The sequence below is a fragment of the Miscanthus floridulus genome, chromosome 15 (genome assembly GCF_019320115.1).
Source record: "Miscanthus floridulus cultivar M001 chromosome 15, ASM1932011v1, whole genome shotgun sequence".
Classification (NCBI taxonomy): domain Eukaryota; kingdom Viridiplantae; phylum Streptophyta; class Magnoliopsida; order Poales; family Poaceae; genus Miscanthus; species Miscanthus floridulus.
In genome coordinates this window covers 40,712,778-40,733,803 of record NC_089594.1, presented here as the reverse complement: position 1 = coordinate 40,733,803, position 21,026 = coordinate 40,712,778, and the positions used below count along the sequence as shown (strand labels likewise).

At 44.0% G+C, this 21,026-nt stretch overlaps 1 non-coding gene across 1 annotated transcript; it reads right to left on the bottom strand.

The window, feature by feature from the left end:
• Positions 1 to 9,870: 9,870 nt before the first annotated feature.
• On the bottom strand, positions 9,871 to 9,977 carry LOC136509798 (small nucleolar RNA R71). The gene has a single exon (XR_010772538.1). It is a non-coding gene; the product is annotated as a small nucleolar RNA R71 (small nucleolar RNA).
• Positions 9,978 to 21,026: the final 11,049 nt, after the last annotated feature.

The window sequence follows — 21,026 nt, the reverse complement described above, 5'->3', positions numbered from 1 at the left end:
GCATGTCGTGACCCCGCTCCGGCTCGGCGTCAACCGCGACATCTCCTCGATGCCGCTCCGTGCTCACCGGTGAGCAGCGTCATTGCCAAAGCTCCCATTTTCCCCCTTTCCCTATCGTCGTCCTTGACTGAGATTGGCCCTCGTGCCGTGATTTGTGTTCCCATGGAAGCCGGACCTCCTCTGCTTCACCCCCTGCCACAACTGCATGGCGATGACAGCCCAGCGCGCTCGAGGAAGTCACAGCCGCAGCAGCGACCCCGTCACAGCCTCACCCAGCTCTCCTCTACGCCAAGCCATGTCGCTCGGAGGCCATGTCGTCCCCATCGCGTCGTTCTGAGCCCCCTCGCCATGCTGCGACCATGCCACCAGCCGCACCACGCGACCTCGCCCTGCACCCCGACCACGGCGGCATCGCCCTGAACTGCAGCCAAGAGCCACTGGCGCCACCTCCGTCCACCAAGCCCGGACAGCCACACCACGATGTCGTGGCCATGATCGGAAGCGCCACAACCTTGATGCGATCTGCCGCACCAAACCCTTCCTGCACCAGGCGGCCTGCCTCCATCCTCTAATGACGGTGAGCCTCCCAAAGCCAAGTTTTCGCCTTCCCTTGCACCGTAGTGGAGTTTGTGCCTAAGACTGGCCTTCGTGCCATGTTCCTTCACTTCGCAGGGAAGCAGCAGGCCTTGAAGCACCCTTCACCGACTCTGTCGCCCCTCCGACCACCCACTACTCTAAACTGACTAGCCACAGCCAACCCTGGCCACCTACAGCCAGCCATGACCATGACCAACAAGCCACAGTTGGCCAGCAACTGGCTGTAGCCGGCCAGAGGAGGCTGCAGCAAGCCGTTGCCAAGCGGGGCATGCTCTGGTAGGCCACCTATGGCCGTAGCGTGCTCGGACGCCATGACCAACCCCCACCTCGAATATGTCAAGCCTCAAACCGAACCCCGCCTTGCCCATGCCTGCCCGGCCTTCGAGCCGCTGTTGCAACCCAAAGCCGGACTAAAGCCCTACATGTTGCCAGCCCAAGACCGATGACCCCTCCATGTGTTCGGCCTTTGAGCCGTGTTTTTCTACAGGGGCCTTGTTAGCCGCATGATGCCAACGCCCTTGGACACATCACGCACATGCACTCGTCGTGTCATTCTGTTGCACTCATGCCTCGGATGACACTAGCATGAGCATGTTTATGTTACATAGAAAAACATCGTGCCATGACATTGGATGCCCAACCATAGCACACTGTGGCCACCACTACACGCTCGTGTGAGGCCTAGCCGCCCTTTTGTGACCACCATGAGCTCGAGTACACCAAGAACGCCACGTGCTAGCCATGGCCGTGACCAAACTCCTAGAGACCGTACGCAACACCTAGACCGCCCCTGTGTAGTTGATGCTAGCGTAACCCTCGCTTTTCCGCTTGGGAGGCGTATAGGTGTGCCATGGACTTGCCTAACCCCCACACACGGACCTAGAGCCCCAGCCTTGCTTCGCCCGTCGTTTGTGGACGCACGCCACGAGCCGTGGGCTTATGCACACTCACTTGCATGTGGTGACGCACGACCGTGCCTCTGCATGACGTCGCGTGAGCCTCGGGACCACACCGCCATGCCCGTTCGCATGCCCATGCACAGTCCTATGCTGAGCCACATGTGCGAGCCAATGCCATAGCCACTTGTAGCCAGCCACAGCTAGCCACAGCGAGCCATAGCAAGCTATAGCTAGCCACAGCAGGCCATAGCTAGCAACAGCAGGCCATAGCTGGCTAGAAGAAGCCACAACCCTCCGGGACAAGTTATAACAGCCCTTGGGACTCCACATCTTCTGCCATTGTTGTATGGAGTCCGTCCCCGACATTCCGACTGCCTCGTTAAAATGAGGGCCAGCCGTTGAGAAACTGCGTGATCCCTAGCATCACACCGATGACAAGAGGAGTCTTTCCGACGTTCCAGTCGCCTTGCCTTGCAAGTGCGTGCCGTTGAGGAGATATCGAGACCACCTTTGCCAAGACCACCGTTGTCGAGACCACCGTTGCTGAGACCACTGTTGACGAGCACCACGATGTGGATCAACCCTTAAGTACTCTCCGACCACCTTGGCAACCTTTCTGACCACCTTAGCAACCTTTCCGACCATGTTGGTAACCTTTCCGACCACCTCGGCAACCTTTCCAACCACGTTGGTAACCTTTTCGACCACCTCAACAACCTTTTCGACCACATTGGTAACCTTGCCGACCACCTCGGCAACCTTTCTGACCACGTTGGTAACCTTTCCGACCACCTCGGCAACCTTTCTGACCACGTTGGCAACCTTTCCGACCACTTCGGCAATCTTATCGACCACGTTGATAATCACTCCAACCACCTCCGCGATCTCACCGACCACGTCGGCAAAGCTCTCCGACCACCTCAGCCAGCCTTCTGACCACCTCGGCCAGCCTTCCGACCACGACGGTGATCTCACCGACCACCTCGGTGACATCTCCGACCACCGATGAAAGCCCTTTCCCGCTCATTCTTATACTTGTTCGTCCACTTACAATACATGATCTTGATCTATCTATATCTATCTTCACCATGCCCTTGTGCAAGTCTGCCTATCCCCAACTATAGAATGTGCTACTCCTCAGTCGTGTCGAGTTGTTGCGTCTTCGGTCGTGTTTGGTTCTTATCGCTGATTGTTGGTGTCGTTGCCTATGTGCTGAGCCTTCGAGCTGGCTGAGGGATCGTACCTCGTTCGGACGTTACGATCGCGGGATCTGTCTCGCCATGACTGTGATGCCAAGTGTAACTCAACCCATCGCTTTTTAGTTGGCTTCATAGTACCACGAGTGTTAGCTCCTGCCTTTGGCCCTTGAACATGGTCGTGATGGATTCGATGTCGATACTAACATCGATGTGGATATCACCCGCACGCCTTGAGCCCTCCATGACCAAGTCCTATGGGAGATGACCTGGAGATAACAATCGCGGAACAATGGGTGCCAACCCGTTGGTATAGCTTGTGGCCGCAAGTTCACCTCGCCATGACCATGGAGCTACGCCACTCCTTTACTTTTACCTGCCTCTTCGCGCTCAAACCCCCGTATGCTTGTACCATTGTATGACCATCGCATTTCCTGATTCTCGCGGTGATAACTGCACCGCTATGAATTAGAGAGATGTCTTAGTGCCAATGCACCTAAGTCAGGGTACCCAACGAGTGGTTTGCGCACTTGTACTCTTTAGTGAGTCGCTCCTTCCAATGCCCTGTCTTCTGTTGTGGCATGTGTGCTGGAAGGAGCAGACCTCCGTTCCTTACTGTTATTGCCTTATTAGCCGCTCTATTCGATCCCGCCTTGTCCATGGCGATTGGATCAAAGACCGGAATATCTCTTTTAGCTAGCGAAGCTATAGTCTATGTCGTACCTCGGACCCGTGCGTGTCGACCCGATCGACCGTCTAAAACCATCTTTCTCGAAGATGTGTCTGAGAACATGACATGGATGTGCCTAGCTAACCCTCGCTTCTTTTGTTTTGCTGAGCAACTCTCTTCTTGGCTCTCGACGTTATTATGTCGTGGGGATCGAGAGAACCCGTTGCTGTCCAATCTCTTTGCGCTACCGCTTTCTACCATAGCGGGCGAGCCGAAGTACATTGGAGCCAAGTCACAAAAGTGTTATCGTTCTTGTTTGCTACTCGTGACCAATTGTGACTTGCGGGTTAAGGCTATAGGAGCCAAACCCCGATGTTCTTCTTTCTTGGGGCCCGACTTCCAATCCCCGTCAATTCAATGACATCGAATCGAAAGATCATGAACCGTGGTGTTTGCTCTGGATAAGCTCCGGCTTAAACTGTTTATCGTAAAGCCATACTGGCTTGGCCATGACTAAGCTTGTGCTTAGCAAACCACCACTTGTGATTCTTGGCCCGAGGAAATCGGACAACCACCAAGAGGGCTAAGCTGTGAATCTTTTAGTGTGCCGTTGGTGTTATTGGGTCACCCTATGTCTTGTCATCTTTTCGAGTGTTGTGTGTTCTCTAGCTTTGCATGTCGCTTCACGAAGTAGCTAGCGATCGGATCAAGAGAACGGGAATGACGACAAGGACTGTGGACTGGAGTCGACTCAGGAGGAGACGACCCCGCTGATTGAACACCAATAGATGGAGAATTGTACCACTACTACCTCTACATCGCAGGTGTCATGGCAGCACCCTCTATTAGAGAATCCTATTAGACATTGCATAATATCTAGAACTGCTAGCGCTTTATAATTGTTCCTTTGATAATACTTTGATGCATGCTACTACCTAAGCCATTATTACCCTGATGCAACCCACTCTACCATGTCACCCTACTTTACGCATTCGCTCGCTTATATATGCTTACTTGCCTGCTTGCTTGCATATTATACCACTATACTTATTATTAACTCCACTTCGCATTATATCGGGGATGTGATGCTGGTGGTGAACCCCCGAGGAATGGTTTGGCTATGGGTGCCAGACTTGGTGGTGTGTGAGCATGCTGCGTGTGTCTTGGGTGCGTGGAGAGTGAGGGTTGTGTCGACCGAGCTGGAATAATGACGAGCCTGGGGCGAGTCTTGCCATGTGGTGTGACCTGGGCACTTGGATATGGGATACCTGTGGCGGGTAAATAGTAATTGGAGGTGGCCTTGGGTGTGAACCTCGGAGAGGTGGAGCCCGGGGTGGAGGTGCTGTGGTGGCACGGTAAATGGAAACCCTGATGAAGACATTCTGGCTTGGTCACCCCTAAGGACTTACTAGTACTCAGATTCACCGGGAATCCTTTACATCCCACTCGCCCTATATGGTGCGGGACGGTCGGACTACTTGGTAGAGCGATGCCACTACTGCTAGGCGAACGTGTGCAAGGAGGTACGGGGTGCGCGGTTTTCCCCCACACCCTTCTGAGACTTTAGGAGGCCTTGTGGACCCGGCTCCTAACATCCGGAGGGCCCCGGCTCTGTCTACGACTCACAGTATCAGCCATCCCAGACTAGACTTGGGATGTTCCAGGGCTGAGAGGTAGGGTGGCATCGTTCTACGCTAGCAAGCGGCTGGAATCTGCCTAGACGGGGCACCGTCGAGGATGGCTATTGATATGAACCCGCTAGGGTTTATGGACGATCTTTCGATGAGAGGCGTGAGATCACTTGATTTGGTGGATGGAGATGATGTTCACGGCCTGACTACAGCCTTCCAAGACCGCGTCTTAGCAACCGATACACCACCTCCAAAGGCCGTCATGATCTTGTGGAGCGCGACAACCAGCCACTAGGGCTCCCGTCCTGCAAGCAATCGAAGAACTAGCAAGAACAAGGAAACAAGCACTGAATTTGCAAGATGGAATTGAAAGCCTCAAACTGAATCTTATTTTGAGTGGGGTTCCGAAGACAAGGAGACGGGCGGCTGGATCAGCACGCACGCCTACAAGCAAGTAGCAAAGGCTAAACTTGATCTAAACAAAACCCAAGTGTTCCTGGTGGCGGCTAAGGGGTATATGACATGTGGAGGACGACCACAAGAGAGTTTGGGTCGTGCTCCAACCCTAGGACGCGTCCCACTGGACTCTAAACGATACAAGCCCATTGGGCTAACTTAAGGTGGCGCAGCACCCTGGATAGAATAGACCTCTCGGTGATTTTTGGGCTGTTGACGCCGTTTATGAGCAGGTATGAGTATGAGGTCAGATCCGTATCAAAGTAGACTTTATTAGCTTTCCAACAAGTCCATAATCACCCCAATCTGACTCCGTATGTAACCGTGGCGACCGTCGCAAGTTGGAGGTATGCTGCAGTCCGAATCCAGCCTACGCGAGTCCTTTTCCCTTTCGGTCTTTTCCTTGATTCCTAATCAAAACAAGAGTGCACGTGTCTCCAAGATCTAAACAGGATGGACAAGAGCTCAAGAAGGAACTCACTTGATGATTAAGTGTTCGAGCACGAGCACGGGTAATAGGACCAGTAGGTGTCGACGTGGATGTATGATCGGTGTTGATGTCCTCATCATCCTCCCTTTCTTGAATTTGAGTCGTCCTCGACTCAAGCTCATCTTCCTCACCCAAATAAGGCTTCAAATCTGCAATGTTAAATGTGGGACTAACCCCAAAATCTGCAGGAAGATCAAGCTTATATGCATTCTCATTTATTCGTTGCATCACTTTAAAAGGACCATCCGCTCTAGGCATCAATTTAGATTTTCTTAATTCAGGAAACCTATCCTTTCGCAAATGCAACCAAACCAAATCTCCAGGTTCAAGAATCAATTCCCTTCTACCTTTATCTCCAGCAAATTTGTACTTAGCATTCATGCGCTCTATGTTTTCTTTAGTGGTTTCATGTAGTTTTAGCATCAATTCAGCACGTTGCTTAGCATCAAAATTCAACTTTTCAGAACTTGGCAATGGCATTAAATCAATAGGAGCACGTGGTAACAAGCCATAAACAATCTCAAAGGGACACATCTTCGTAGTAGAATGCAGCGAACGATTATAAGCAAACTCAATATGAGGCAAACAATCTTCCCACATCTTAATATTCTTCTTTAAAACAGTCCTTAACATAGTAGACAAAGTTCTATTCACAACTTCAGTTTGACCATCAGTTTGGGGGTGACAAGTGGTGGAAAATAAAAGCTTAGTCCCCAATTTGGCCCATAAAGTTCTGCAAAAATGGCTAAGAAATTTAGCATCACGATCAGAAACAATTGTATTTGGCACACCATGCAAGCGAACAACTTCTCGAAAGAACAAATCAGCAATATTTGTAGCATCATCAGTTTTATGACATGGTATGAAATGTGCCATTTTAGAGAATCGATCCACAACCACAAAAACACTATCTCACCCTTTCCTAGTCCGTGGCAATCTCAACACAAAATCCATAGAAATATCCTCCCAAGGAGCACTAGGAACAGGAAGAGGCATATACAAACCGTGTGGATTCAACCGGGACTTAGCCTTTTGACATGTTGTGCAGCGAGCAACAAATCTCTCCACGTCTCGTCGCATCTTTGGCCAAAAGAAATGACCAGCAAGAATGTCCTCCGTCTTCTTCGCTCCAAAATGCCCCATCAAGCCACCTCCATGCGCTTCCTGCAGCAACAACAAGCGAACGGAGCTAGCCGGAATGTGCTGCAGTCCGAATCCAGCCTACGCGAGTCCTTTTCCCTTTCGGTCTTCTCCTTGATTCCTAATCAAAACAAGAGTGCACGTGTCTCCAAGATCTAAACAGGATGGACAAGAGCTCAAGAAGGAACTCACTTGATGATTAAGTGTTCGAGCACGAGCACGGGTAATAGGACCAGCAGGTGTCGGCGTGGATGTATGATATGTAAAACCTCTGCAGAGTGTTTGGTTGATCGATCGATACATATGCTGACTTGTCGGCTATGGACCTTTCCTAGGTTTCGCTTAAACTAGATAGGAGATGAGTCCTTCTTTCCTCCCTCCAGGGTTTGGGGTATTTTTCGGCCGTGAGCTAGGGGCTGCGGGCCGTTGAGACAAGTGCCGAGAGGGAGTTGGCCTATCGACCTGAGTGTGTGAGATGAGATGTGGTGATGGTGGTGTGGTTATGGTTGGGATGGGATGGTGGATGGATATGGATGGATGTGGATGTGTGTGGCTGGGAATGTGTTAAAAACTGGATATTATTATTACATTACTACTGTTACTTGCTTCTCATGCGCTAAGGATGCAAACCACGGCCACATATTAGGATCGCTAGATCCTCTTGTTTTATCTTTTCCACTAAAGCTCATTGGTGCTGACCATGGCCTGCACACATCTAGCGGTGTGCAGATTTTCTTGCTTCTCAGAGATGCTGACGTTAGAAGGATTAGAAGGTCTCGTGCCTATGCTCAAGTTTGGTTCGGAGATGGAATCTACGCTGCACTACGCCAACTCTGATGATGACCCGTGAAGGAGGAGCCTTGACTCGATAGTCTTCCGCTAGATTAACTCTGTAATAGGTGTGTTCCCCAGTGATGTAATATCTTGTATTCTTGTAATCTTACAATGTATGACTGTGATATCGACTGATATATGATAATATGATGGAATCAACTGTTGGTTTCATCATATTATAATTCATTCTATGGATTTTCCCTTCGCAGAAAATTGAGGATGTTTCAACCTCTAGGCTACTAGAAAAAAGACTTTTGATGATTTGATAATTCAAGTGATATTGCAGCCGAGCTGCCGAGTGCTTACTCAAACCCTTGTTCTTCCTTGTTCTTCCTGGACTTGTGAAGAGATCCCTCTGGGATCCACTAGTTCGTGCTTTGCGGGTTCTAGTATGGCTGCCCCACCTTGTGTGGATTAGCTCCAGTTATGGTTCTGCGGTCGTTTGGAGATCGAGTCAAAGTCTTCGTGGTTTTGGTGCCTCTCTCCCCATCGCTTGGTCGCATCCAACCTTGGCCAGGTATAAAGCTAGTTACTCCGCTGTTCTTCAGCAAGTTACCCTTTTATCCCCACTGCCTTGTTGCAAGTTATCTTGATCGTGACCTACTATTGTGAAGATTGGTCTAACTCCTATACTAAAATAGTTCAGTACTTATCAATGAATTTATGCATATGTTCACAAAGTGCTTAGCTGAATACTCGAGTGAGTTAAGTGGTCGACATTATGTAAGCGTGGTGCTTAAATATTGTTTACCTACGGATGCACTCTACACTCTAGGCCATACGGTAGATCACGAGTGTGACAATCTCGTTGAGTCCTTTGTAGTCCACTCCCTATTTGTAGAGCAAGTAGAACGCGGTTGTGAAGGGAGTCAAGCTCTGTTCTTGATCTTTCTTAGTAATGTTCCTTATGCATAGATATAGAGTTAGTTATGCTATAGATGAGAGTGTATATACTTGAGTGTACAAAAGACTTAGTAAATAAGGAATGACTTAGGAATCTTTTCTCTTTAATTAATCTCCTACCTAGCCATACTACATTTATGAGTACCAATTTCTATCTCTGGATTACTATCAATGCCATACACTTATCATTTGACTTACCCCTATTAAATTATGAGAGTTAATGATCTTGTCATAAGTATACATATTTGTCAATATCTCTATCCACCCCACTGCTCCTCCCTGTGAAAAAATATAAATAACGATACCTAGTATACTCCCGGGTGAAATGCTGCAATGGTATATTGTCTGTGCGCTTGTGGATACTTAATCTATATATAAATTTACAAGTGTTCTCAATAATTAGCACCAAAGCATTTTTGGCATCATTGCTAGGGATGATAACTTAGTAAGAGTGATGATAAGAAAGCATTTCTGGCACCGTTGCTGGGGAGGGGCACAAGGCTAAGAGAATTGGTCAAATAAATACTTATTGATGAAATCATAACTAGCACCTCTTCTTTAGTAGGCTTACCCTTGTTTGTCTTTGTTCATATCTTATACAGGGTATTGCAGGATTGGTTGTGATTCACCAACAACTTTCAATCAGAATCAAATCAATCAAGAGGATGGTCAACAACAATTTCTGAAGCTATGGCTGAAAAGGCTCTGCGTGAATTCTCTGCTCCAAGCACCGAGAATATTTGCACTGGACCAACACTCAAAACCAACAACCTTGAGTTCGATCTCAAGCCAAGCCTCACCAACATGGTGCAAGCTACCCTGTTCAGTGAAAAGGCACATGAAGATGCTAGCGCTCATCTTCAGAATTTCCTAGAGATAAGCAGCACGATCACCATCAAGGACGTTGCTTAAGACATCATACTACTCCGCCTCTTCTAATTCTCACAAGTGGGAAGGGCGAAGCAGTGGTTCTACACCAATAAAGATGACATCAACACATGGGCAAAGTGTTCGAAGGCCTTTCTAACAAAGTTTTTCCTATAGGCAAGATGAATGCCTTAAGAGGAAAGATTTCCAATTTCCAACAGCAGAAAGGAGAAACCATTCTAGAGGCATGGGAACATTTCCAAGAATACATTTCAGATTGTCCTCATCATGGAATGGAAGATTGGTTGCTCATGAAAAGCTTTTACCATGGATTAACTCAAAAAGCTCATGAACAACTACATCCTACTGCTGGAGGAGCATTTATGTCACTCACCCTTGGAAAAGGTGAAACTCTCATGGAGAAGATAGCCTCTAATCAAGGCTAGCCTCAATGCAACATTCAAGCATGCAATAAGAGCGAAGAAGCACCAGAACAGGTGTGCGCACTATCGACCAAGATGGACATACTATTGAATTGGCTTGAACAGCGAGCCAATTACAAGAAAGATCGTCAGGCCATTCAAGATGTGTTTAATCCCCCCGAATATCAAGAAGATGTAAATATTGTCACCAAGAACTCTACTCCACAACAATAGAGTCAAGGATGGAATCAACAACAACAATGGTCACCTTACCAAGGTAAGTACCTAGGTAATTACTATAATTCCTCTACTCTTAAACAACCAACCTTGAGAGATTTGATCTTAGAACAGGCTAAGATTAATGAGAATATTTCTAAGAAGTTTGCTTCTAATGATGAGGTACTAGAAAACATAAATACTAAAATGGAAAGTTTTTCTTCTGCCATCAAAGACCAACTTAACTATAAAGAAAAGATAGAATCACAATTAACTCAGCTGGCTGCTGCTCTACCTTTTGCCACTAACCTTGAAAGGGTTAATGCCATAACCACAAGAGGTTGCAAGTCTACTCGTGATCCGCCATATCCAACAAGGATAGGTAAGACACCGGAAGCAGTACAAGAGGAGAAGAAGGATGATCAAGTTGAAGAAATTGAGCCACAAGCACAGGAAATTATGCAAGATTTTCATGACACCAACCTCCTACCATTTACATGCAGAAATTGAAAAGATAAAATGGATGAGCAGTTTGGTAAGTTCGTGGAGGCAATTCAAAAGTTATATATCAATATTCCTCTGCTAGATGCCATACAGGTACCTACCTATGCAAAGTACCTCAGAGACATTCTGAACACCAAGAAACCACTGCCCACCACTGAGGTAATCAAGTTAACGAAGGAGTGTAGTGTGGCCATCCTGAATACATCGCCAGTAAATAAGAAGGATCTAGGATGTCCCACTATTGTGATATGATGCGATGTCCCGATCTTCATGATGTAGGATCAATCACCAGATAACTAGCTGAAGAACAGTCGGATAACTTGCTGCAGGCAGCGATAACTAGTGCAACCTGGCAAATAAAACTCGAAACCAACAACCGTCTTTAACCGACAACCTGAATCAAGGATTCGCCCAACCACACTCTCAAAGAACCAACCAACACAACCTACAATCAATCAAGGCAAACCTTGAAGGGAGTAGGAGCACCAATTGGGAGCGGATGAAGCCACCGCTTCTGTAAATCCCGCGAAGGAAATCACAAGAGCAATGGGGTAGAGATCACTCTCAATATTTGTTAGCACACAGCTGAACAAAGGGGGTTCTGTATTTCGATTATCAAAAGTCTTCTTTTGCTTAGGAGTACATGGATATTTATACTAGGAACAGCCCTCCTAGATAGGTATAAACACGAAAAGGAAACAAAAAGGTAGGCTATGTGAACAGACTTCCACGAAATGGGTTTCGGAGCAGTTTCCACGTGGCTGCTGGTCTTCTGCGCAGTCTTTAGTGTTTTGGCAATAACTCCATCTTCAAAAATCCAAAAGATGTGTGGTTGGTTGCGTTGGAAAGCTAACTTGTTAAGGTTTCACACCATGTATAGCAAGCACCACGAAACATTGTAGAATGGTACAGTTTAATATGAGAAGTTGTACCAATATCATATCCTGAGAAGACTGTTAACCCTCTGAGCAGTCTGCACTAAAGCTGGTCGGATCTGCACTAAAACTGGTTGGATCTGGTCAGCCTTGAAGCATTAGAAACTAGATTTCACAAGCTTTCCAAACAGTCCTCATGGACCTCCATAGCCTTCGGGAATAAAAAGTTATGATATTTTCTTCTTGACAGTTCTGTCAGTTTCAAGAGGTCTAACCAATATGTACTAAGCTGGTCAGATTTCATTAGTTAGAAGTTCAAGCTGGTTGGCATGCGCATCATTGGAAAGTAGACTCGACAAGCTTTCCAAAATGTGCTCATTCACCTTCATAGCTTCTGGAAATCAAAAGTTATGAATATTTCTTTCCGACTGTTCTGCAGGACTGGTCTGGTTCGAGTGTGGTTCTTCTCTGTGGTCATCACCTTGTGTGTTCTTGCCATACTCTTTAGTGAACCTGAGCAAGAACAACGTGCACAACTTAGGTAGTATATAATTCTCATTAATATTAAATTGAACTTCATAAAGTAGCGCGTTCACCTCTTGTTGTAGCTTCTTTGCTCGACTAGGTGTAATTGGACCACCAAAGGCTTGGCTGGTGTCGATGTAGGTGATACTTGAGTTGGTGTTACTTGAATTGGAGGTTGTAACATGTTAGTTGATGACGTGGTCATATCATCCTCCCCCTCTTGAAAAGGAGTCGTCCTCGACTCTAATCCGTCTAATCCTAATAATTGTGCTAGACCAACATGGCTAGATGCTATGATTCTGTTACATTCTTCTTCTTCCATCACAACAAGGTGTTTGAATTTATAATCATATAAACCAAGTAGTAGTCTTGTAGGTGGAAACCAAAAGGATTTAGAATCAAGTTTAGCTTTCACCTTGAATGGATGCTTAGAATTAGAGTGAATGTTGATGTCCTTGGCATGGTCATATCATCCTCCCTCACTTCAAGAAAAGCCATCCTCAACTTTTGTTCTCCTGAAAACAACCGAAAGAATATAGAGAGTGGATGCATATGCCAATTGCTATGATCACTTATTGAAGATTGTTCATTGTCTTCTTCACAATTCATATGCACATTATTTCTTTTCTGATGAGAGAAATAGTTTCTCAAATTTTATGAACCTGAAATTAGCTTTGAAAATGGTAGCACAAAAATTTCTTCCAAACCACTTATTTTATTAATGTTATTATGTTTCATTATAGAAAGATCAATCATATCAAATGATGGGAGTGAAACATTCATGGCATTATAAAGATTCATATGGCACAATGTATTCAAATATTTAGAGATGTACCTTTCAAACTCCATGGTTCCAGACGTAGATGGAAAAACTTTGGGTGAATGAATAGAACATGTTTGCACAAGATTTCTTTCTTTGGATGAAAAATATGAACAATGGAATAACATTGGTAATTCTGAACAATAAGCATTAAACAATCTATTCATCTCAATTTTAGAAAAATATGGTTCGCAAGATGTACTACTCATTCTATTCAACTTCAATTCAGCAAACTTGATGCAAAGGGCACAAACATTGAATTGATTTACATCATCATGTCCAATGATGTTAAATGTGAACCTGCAGTCATATGCACTATTGAAGGATTTCATAAATGATATGTCAAGAACATTTTCAAGCATTTTATCAATCTCAACAAATTCATCAATCATGACATAGCACACACATTCAGTAGGGGATGTTCTTGTGAAAAATTCAGCATGAGTAAGCAATTTCACATGGTCCACATTATTGGCATGTAAAGTATTACTTATATCAGTCAAAGCATGGCAATGATCTTTCATGATTGAGCAATGGTTATAAACTTGCAAATTTTTAGCACTTGTATTAACATGTAAATCTATCAAATCAGCACAAAGATTTTGTGTATGCTCAATTCCACTTGAAACAAATGGATCATCACAATTTCTCACTAATTTATTTTGTAAATTTAGATTTAAATTATTTTCATTACCTTTTAGGTTTGATGATGGTGCATGAACGGTGGATTATATCTCTGAGTTTTTACCTCCATCATTGCTATGATTCAAACTTGGGGCAGCAATGAATTGGTTATCAACATCGATTACCTTTTCACTTCTCTCGTCAAGTATGGTGGAGTTATGATCAACAATCTCTTCCTCATTTCCCTTGCACACCTACACATTTTCAGAAACAACACTAGAAGTAGAGTTTAGTGGGTTAGTGTTAAAATTATCCTCACATGTCTTGCAATAAAACTCTCTATCTTTGTGTGGTGTATCCCTCACACTCCATTTGTTGATGCTCTCAGCCTCACTTTTGGTGGAATCACACATCTCACTTTTATTTTCATTCACACTCAATTTGGCTATGTGGCTCTCATTCTCACATGGGTTTTGATGCATAATCACTTCAACATCTTCTGGAGCAACATATGAATAGGTGCCATCATTCATGGTCCTTTTCAATGGCATTGGGACAACAATAGTTGCAGCCAAACAATCATCTTTGACCTCCTCAAAAGACACTGAACGTGCATTGGTAGGAGCGGAATCATGTGCATTGATCTTGCCTTCAATCTGAACATTAGGTGGAATGTTGGAGCACATAATTTTAGACCATAAACGACACTTTGGGATAGCAACTCTCTCAGGAGTTGGTGTAACATTATGATCCATAGTAACGTTACACACCTCATCATTTCTCTTATCAACTTGAGGCACAATGTTGTCTTCTTGCTGCTCAATAGAGTTCTTCTTGGAGTTGCATTGCTGATGTTCACTTCTTTTAGCACTAGAATCAACTGAAGAAACTTTTGGGACAACATGTCCTCTCCTCTTGCATGCAGTTGATGCTTGCTTCTCTCTAGCAACAGAGGATACATTGGGCTGCAGCTTAAAACATCTGTCTTTGCACAAATTAATGCTCCTTGTGATCTTGTCTTGCTGCACCTTCATAATTTTCTTCTCTTCTCTAATTGCACAACTCAAAAGATCTTGCATGCCTCTAAAATATTTCCCCTCAATAGTAGCAGCAATATTAGGATTAAGGCCTCTCTTGAAGTATGTCATTGCATTCATGTCATCAATCACATTTGGTCGATGCAAGGAAGAATTTAGCTTATCATAATATGCTTGGACAGATTTACTACCTTGCTTCACATGTTCCAAATGACAAAGCAAAATCATTCCATATTTTCTTGAAATAAATTCCTTTCTCATGGCCTTCTTCAAATCTTCCCAATTCTTGATGAGACGCTTATGTGGATATTGTTCCCACCAATCAAGAGCATAATCTTCAAATTCAAGTATGGCTCTTGATATCTTCTTGGTTTCAGAAAATTCTTGGACTTCAAGTTCAATCTCTATTTGCTCTTGCCAATCAAGAAATTCCTCTGGATCAGTACTTCCATAGAAAGGAAGCTTGGTATATCTTCGACCTATCATGGTTAATATATATACAAAATAGCAATCTTATATGTGGTATAGGATAATATGTGGAGCTCTCACAACCTCACCTCTCTGACCAACCGAAGCTCTTATGAATTCCCTACGGGTTACAAGAAAAACAGCGTGTGGTGGTAACGAAAGTGATGGCTAGGCGAATACAAGACCAGAGAGTATCGATTATGATGGCTTGTATGTGGAGCTTGGTAGGGACTGATACACAAGGAATGCAATCTAAAATCTAGTTGTTGTAAAGTTAAATAACAATCCAAACTAGAAGTTCTCTGCCTAGTACTGACCACAGGATATGAATGATGTGAATAGATCAAACACACACACAAATTTTTTTCAGATTTGATGCAAACAAGGAGTATGATTGGGATGCAAGTGTTGCGATCAGACCCAACCAAAATTTGCACCAAACAAAGATAGCAAACTAGTTACTCACTTGATAGGAAAAACTTTCAGCACTTGTGCGCATAAACCAACTGATCTTCACTTTTCTTTTCACAACTTTTTGTTTTCTCAACTCTTTTTTTTTGCACTTTTCTTTCTACTTTTTTTATAGGGATTAGATATAGTACTTGCACACTTAAGGATAAAAACAAAATACAACCAATAGCTGTTACTTGATAGGATCAAAGTTTACACGAAGGAGATGATATGGGTTTCAGATTTTTTTGTGGGACTTTTTAGATATATGAAAGTGGCACAAAGGACACGCGATGGAAAATATGATCAACAACTAAAACAAGACTCCAATGGACTGAAACTTAACCAAACTCACTAAAATAACAGATTGAAACAAAGGGCTATGGCAAACATTTTTATGTCTTTTTAGTGGATAGGACGAACACAAAATACATGTAGCTAAGGGTAAAGAATCCTACCGTGGTAATGAAAGCTCTGATACCAGATGATACGATGCGATGTCCCGATCTTCACGACGTAGGATCAATCACCAGATAACTAGCTGAAGAACAGCCGGATAACTTGCTGCAAGCAGCAATAACTAGTGCAACCTGGCAAATAAAACTCGAAGCCAACCACCGTCTTTAACCGGCAACCTGAATCGAGGATTCGCCCAACCACACTCTCAAAGAACCAACCAACACAACCTACAATCAATCAAGGCAAACCTTGAAGGGAGTAGGAGCACCAATTAGGAGCGGATGAAGCTGCCGCTTCTGTAAATCCCGCGAAGGAAATCACAAGAGCAAAGGGGTAGAGATCACTCTCAATATTTGTTAGCACACAGGTGAACAAAGGGGGTTCTGTATTTCGATTATCAAAAATCTTCTTTTGCTTAGGACTACATGGATATTTATACTAGCAACAGCCCTCCTAGATAGATATAAACATGAAAAGGAAATGCAAAGGTAGGCTATGTGAACAGACTTCCACGAAATGGGTTTCTAAGCAGTTTCCGCGTGGCTGTTGGTCTTCTGCGCAGTCTTTAGTGTTTTGGCAATACCTCCATCTTGGAAAATCCAAAAGACGTGTGGTTCATTGCGTTGGAAAGCTAACTTGTTAAGGTTTCACACCATGTATAGCATGCACCACGAAACATTGTAGAATGGTACAGTTTAATATGAGAAGTTGTACCAATATCATGTCCTGAGAAGACTGTTAACCCTCTGAGCAGTCTGCACTAAAGCTGGTCGGATCTACACTAAAACTGGTTGGATCTGGTCGGCCTTGAAGCATTTGAAACTAGATTTCACAAGCTTTCCAAACAGTCCTCATTGACCTCCATAGCCTTCGGGAATAAAAAGTTATGATATTTTCTTCTTGACAGTTCTGTCAGTTTCAAGAGGTCTGACCAATATGTACTAAGCTGGTTGGATTTCATTAGTTAGAAGTTCAAGCTGGTCAGCATTAGCATCATTGGAAAGTAGACTCGACAAGCTTTCCAAAATGTGCTCAGTCACCTTCATTGCTTCTGGAAATCAAAAGTTATGAATATTTCTTTCCGACTGTTCTGTAGGACTGGTCTGGTTCGAGTGTGGTTCTTCTCTGTGGTCATCACCTTGTGTGTTCTTGCCATACTCTTTAGTGAACCTGAGCAACAACAATGTGCATGACTTAGGCAGTATATAATTCTCATTAATATTAAATTGAACTTCATAAAGTAGCACGTTCACCTCTTGTTGTAGCTTCTTTGCTCGACTATGTGTAATTGGACCACCAAAGGCTTGGGCTGGTGTCGATGTAGGTGATACTTGAGTTGGTGTTACTTGAATTGGAGGTTGTAACATGTTGGTTGATGACGTGGTCATATCATATTGATTGTTCCATCGGAAACCAAAACTTTGAGAATGCGCTATGCGATCTTGGAGCAAGCGTAAGTGTCATGCCCAAGAAGGTTTTCGACAAGCTCAATTATTCAACACTCACACCAACATCGATGTGCCTGCAACTAGCCGACCAATTAGTCCACTACCCTATAGGAATTGCCAAAAATATTCCGGTAAAGATTAGAAACTTCTTTGTTCCGGTGGATTTTGTAGTACTTGATATGCAGGAGGACGTGAAAACATCCCTCATCCTTGGGAGACCCTTCCTGAGCACTACAAATGCACACATTGATGTCAAAGCCGAAGAAATTAAGTTCCATATCAATGGCAAGGAAGAGCGATTCGCTTTCAAGTCAAGACCGGAACAATGCTCTAATTTTGAATGGCATGAGAAGTAAGAACAACCGTCAAGGTCTCCATCTCCGAGACCAATTGATGCACTTGAGGAATGAATAAAACTAGAAAAATCTAGTTTGGCGGACTTATAATTCTAAACCCTCGCCGGGAGGAAGATGAGCAAGTTTGTGAGCAAGCTCAAGCGTGCGGCATTGTCTCGTTCGACGAGAAGCTCTTCTTCCTAGGGAAGCACCGACATGTAGATCAATGTTCCATCTCTCACTGCTAGAGCGCCGCCTCAGTCATCCTCAGCAGAAAAGAATATTCTGCTGGAGGAGAAGCACCTTAAATTCTAGAACAAGAAGGAGAAAGATGCCTTCAAGCAATTGAAGACTCGAAGGTTCATTCTTACTCCTGCTTATGACCTAGCCCTTCGGCATGCAACAGGTATGGATCTCGAACTTGAAATCATATTTAAAAGTATTGGATGGGAAAATGTTTGGCAAATTGATGAGCCGGGGTCTAAGCTTTTAACACTGGAATTTCTATGCACCTTGCAAACCACTGATTCTAAAGGTACATTTAGACTCTTTGGGAAAGATTTTTCTATCCCCTGGAGATAGTTTAGTGAACTTCTAGGATTCAATGCACAGTGTGTAGTTGATGTAGACTCTGCTCTACAAGATTATGATAGAGTGAAATTCTAGAGAGAAATATCCAAAGAACCCAATTGTCATTGTCCTCACACTAGTGATATTCATCACCCTACCTTGTGTTTCATACATAAGTGGCTAGGATTTTCTTTATTTCCTAGAAATGACTTTCGCATCATAAGGATGGATGAACTTAAGTTACTATATGCCATGGTTAAGAGAAGGAAAGTTTCACCTGCTAAGTTCATGATGAATCAATGGAAGGAAGTTTTTGAAATCAAGGGTGAAGTTGGGTGCACCTCTTTGGTCACTCGCATTGCCCAAAATTTGGGTCTATTGAATAATGCTTCACTCTCTTACATTGAGGTGATTGATCACTGGTACATTAATTATGAATATTTTCTCAAGGCTCATATACTGAAAAAGAATAATAATGGGCAACTAGTCATGATGTATTTGGGATATACAACTAAAATTCTGTTACCAGCCCGAAACCTTGATTTGTATGCGGTGAATTCTTTTGTATTTGATTTACAGGTCAAGGAAGCAACGCCTCGCAGAAGTGCTTCTGCGAGAATAACTCGCAACTCATAGCCTAGGTACCGTGGTGATGACCCAATTCTAGAAGGACCGACTTTCACCAGCTATGCAGGCTGGGATCAGCCGGGATATTCTCACATGTACCAACCCGAGCATGCTAGCTAGGTGTAGCCCACTCCTCAGCACTTTGGAAGCTCTTGGCAACATGGCTCAATTGAGCAATGGCAGTATGGCAACTTCGACTACTATCAGCAATAGCCTTATGAAGACGTTTCAAGTGGCCACCTGGGAGGACATATGTCCTTCTCTGCTCACGGCTATCCTGATCAGCCAATGGGCTACCATGACCAGTAGATGGAGCATTCCCACCTCAACACTAGGTTGACAACCATAGAAGAAACACAACAAGACATTCAGAACACGTTTCACCAGCACTCCCAATGGCAAGCAAAAATGGGAGACCGCATCACCAACATCCAGCAGCATTAGCAGCAGGAGAATGAGAACTAGAACTACTTGTTCTAGAAGCTCAACTTCGACCCACCATTCTAATCGACTACAGCAACACCCTGCTTGGGGAGGAGGATCCCCCATTATCTAAGGTAAGTTTTCTTTCCTAGTATTTTTCTTTTTTCCTTTTCTTTATTTATTTTTGAGTTTGTCTTATATTTTAAAAAATGCATAACTAAAAAAAATAAAAAATTTGTCTTTATCTTTTATGTATAGTAGTAAGGTGTGATCTAAAAATGAAAACCAAATAAAAAGAGTGTGTATAAAATTTGCTTTAATTTTCTATTTTTAAGAGCCAAATAAATAAAAAGAACTTGAAGATGATGACTCATAACGGAAATGATGAATAGTTTCTCTATTAAAATTCCTTTCAAGTACCTAGTTTTCAGTCATGAATTCTACCGAGTTTTGGATAAGATTGTTTTGATATAAGGATTTGCTCTAAACTTGAAATTCATGGGTAGCATATGCTTGATCTAAGTCTTTGTAATTAATGGGTATGATATGAGAAGGTCTGAGCTACTGTTTATCTTGTTCCAAGTGATACTAAGTTCTAGAGATTTCTTTTGAAAAACAAAAAATGCAACATGATGAGTTCCAGTATGACAAAGCTTGAATTCCTACCAGCGCCAAACATGCTTATTTTTACGCTAGGAAAACTTCCACTCACATATGCTACTTGTTTTGCATTGAGTTTGGTCAAGTTTTGTTGATCCTTATGAGAGGTTTGTCATGATCTTAAAATCAAGATCACATACACACCACCACATATCCACTACTCCTACACTGGGGGTAGGCGCAAAAACATGCTTTCCATCTAGATCCACCCAAAAATGTTTTACTCCTACACTAGGAGTAAACACCAAAAATATGTTTGATAAGTTTTCCATCCACTAAATAAATGCTCCAAGTTCTTGTTGCTATCACTCAAAAGTTTTATTGCAGAAAAGAGGCATCGGCTATGCATAAGTTATTCATAAAAAAAGAAGAATAAAAAAAGAGAAAGTATTGAAAAAAATGGACAAGTGTCTGAGATATCCAAAAAATGGGTACATAGATGCTCGCCTGAAAAAAAGAGAGAGGGAAAGATGAATAAGATAGCCCATGTGACGATATCCTAACATATAGGTATGTTAAGCCTCGGGTCCAATGGTTCCTGAACAAAGAAGACCCTCTGACCGACCCCTTTAGGATCGACCGGGGGCTCAGGGGCTAAGCCCATTGAGCACGCTCACGCACACCCTCTGGCAAAGTGACCCGGCCGAGCCTAACTCAACCGCAGCTTCTGCCTAGGGCTCGGGGCTTCCTCGAGCCTTGGGCTATCTATTTATGGCATGACCAAGCCCGGTCCTTGCCTCCTGCCCGGCTAACGATGCCAGCCAAGGCCTGGGCACAAGAAGACAAGCCCTAGGCTACTGATGCCCGGGGCCTCCTTGGCATCGCTCCCTAGGCATGCCCCTATCAACTGCTCATCTGATAGGGTCACATCCGGGGCATG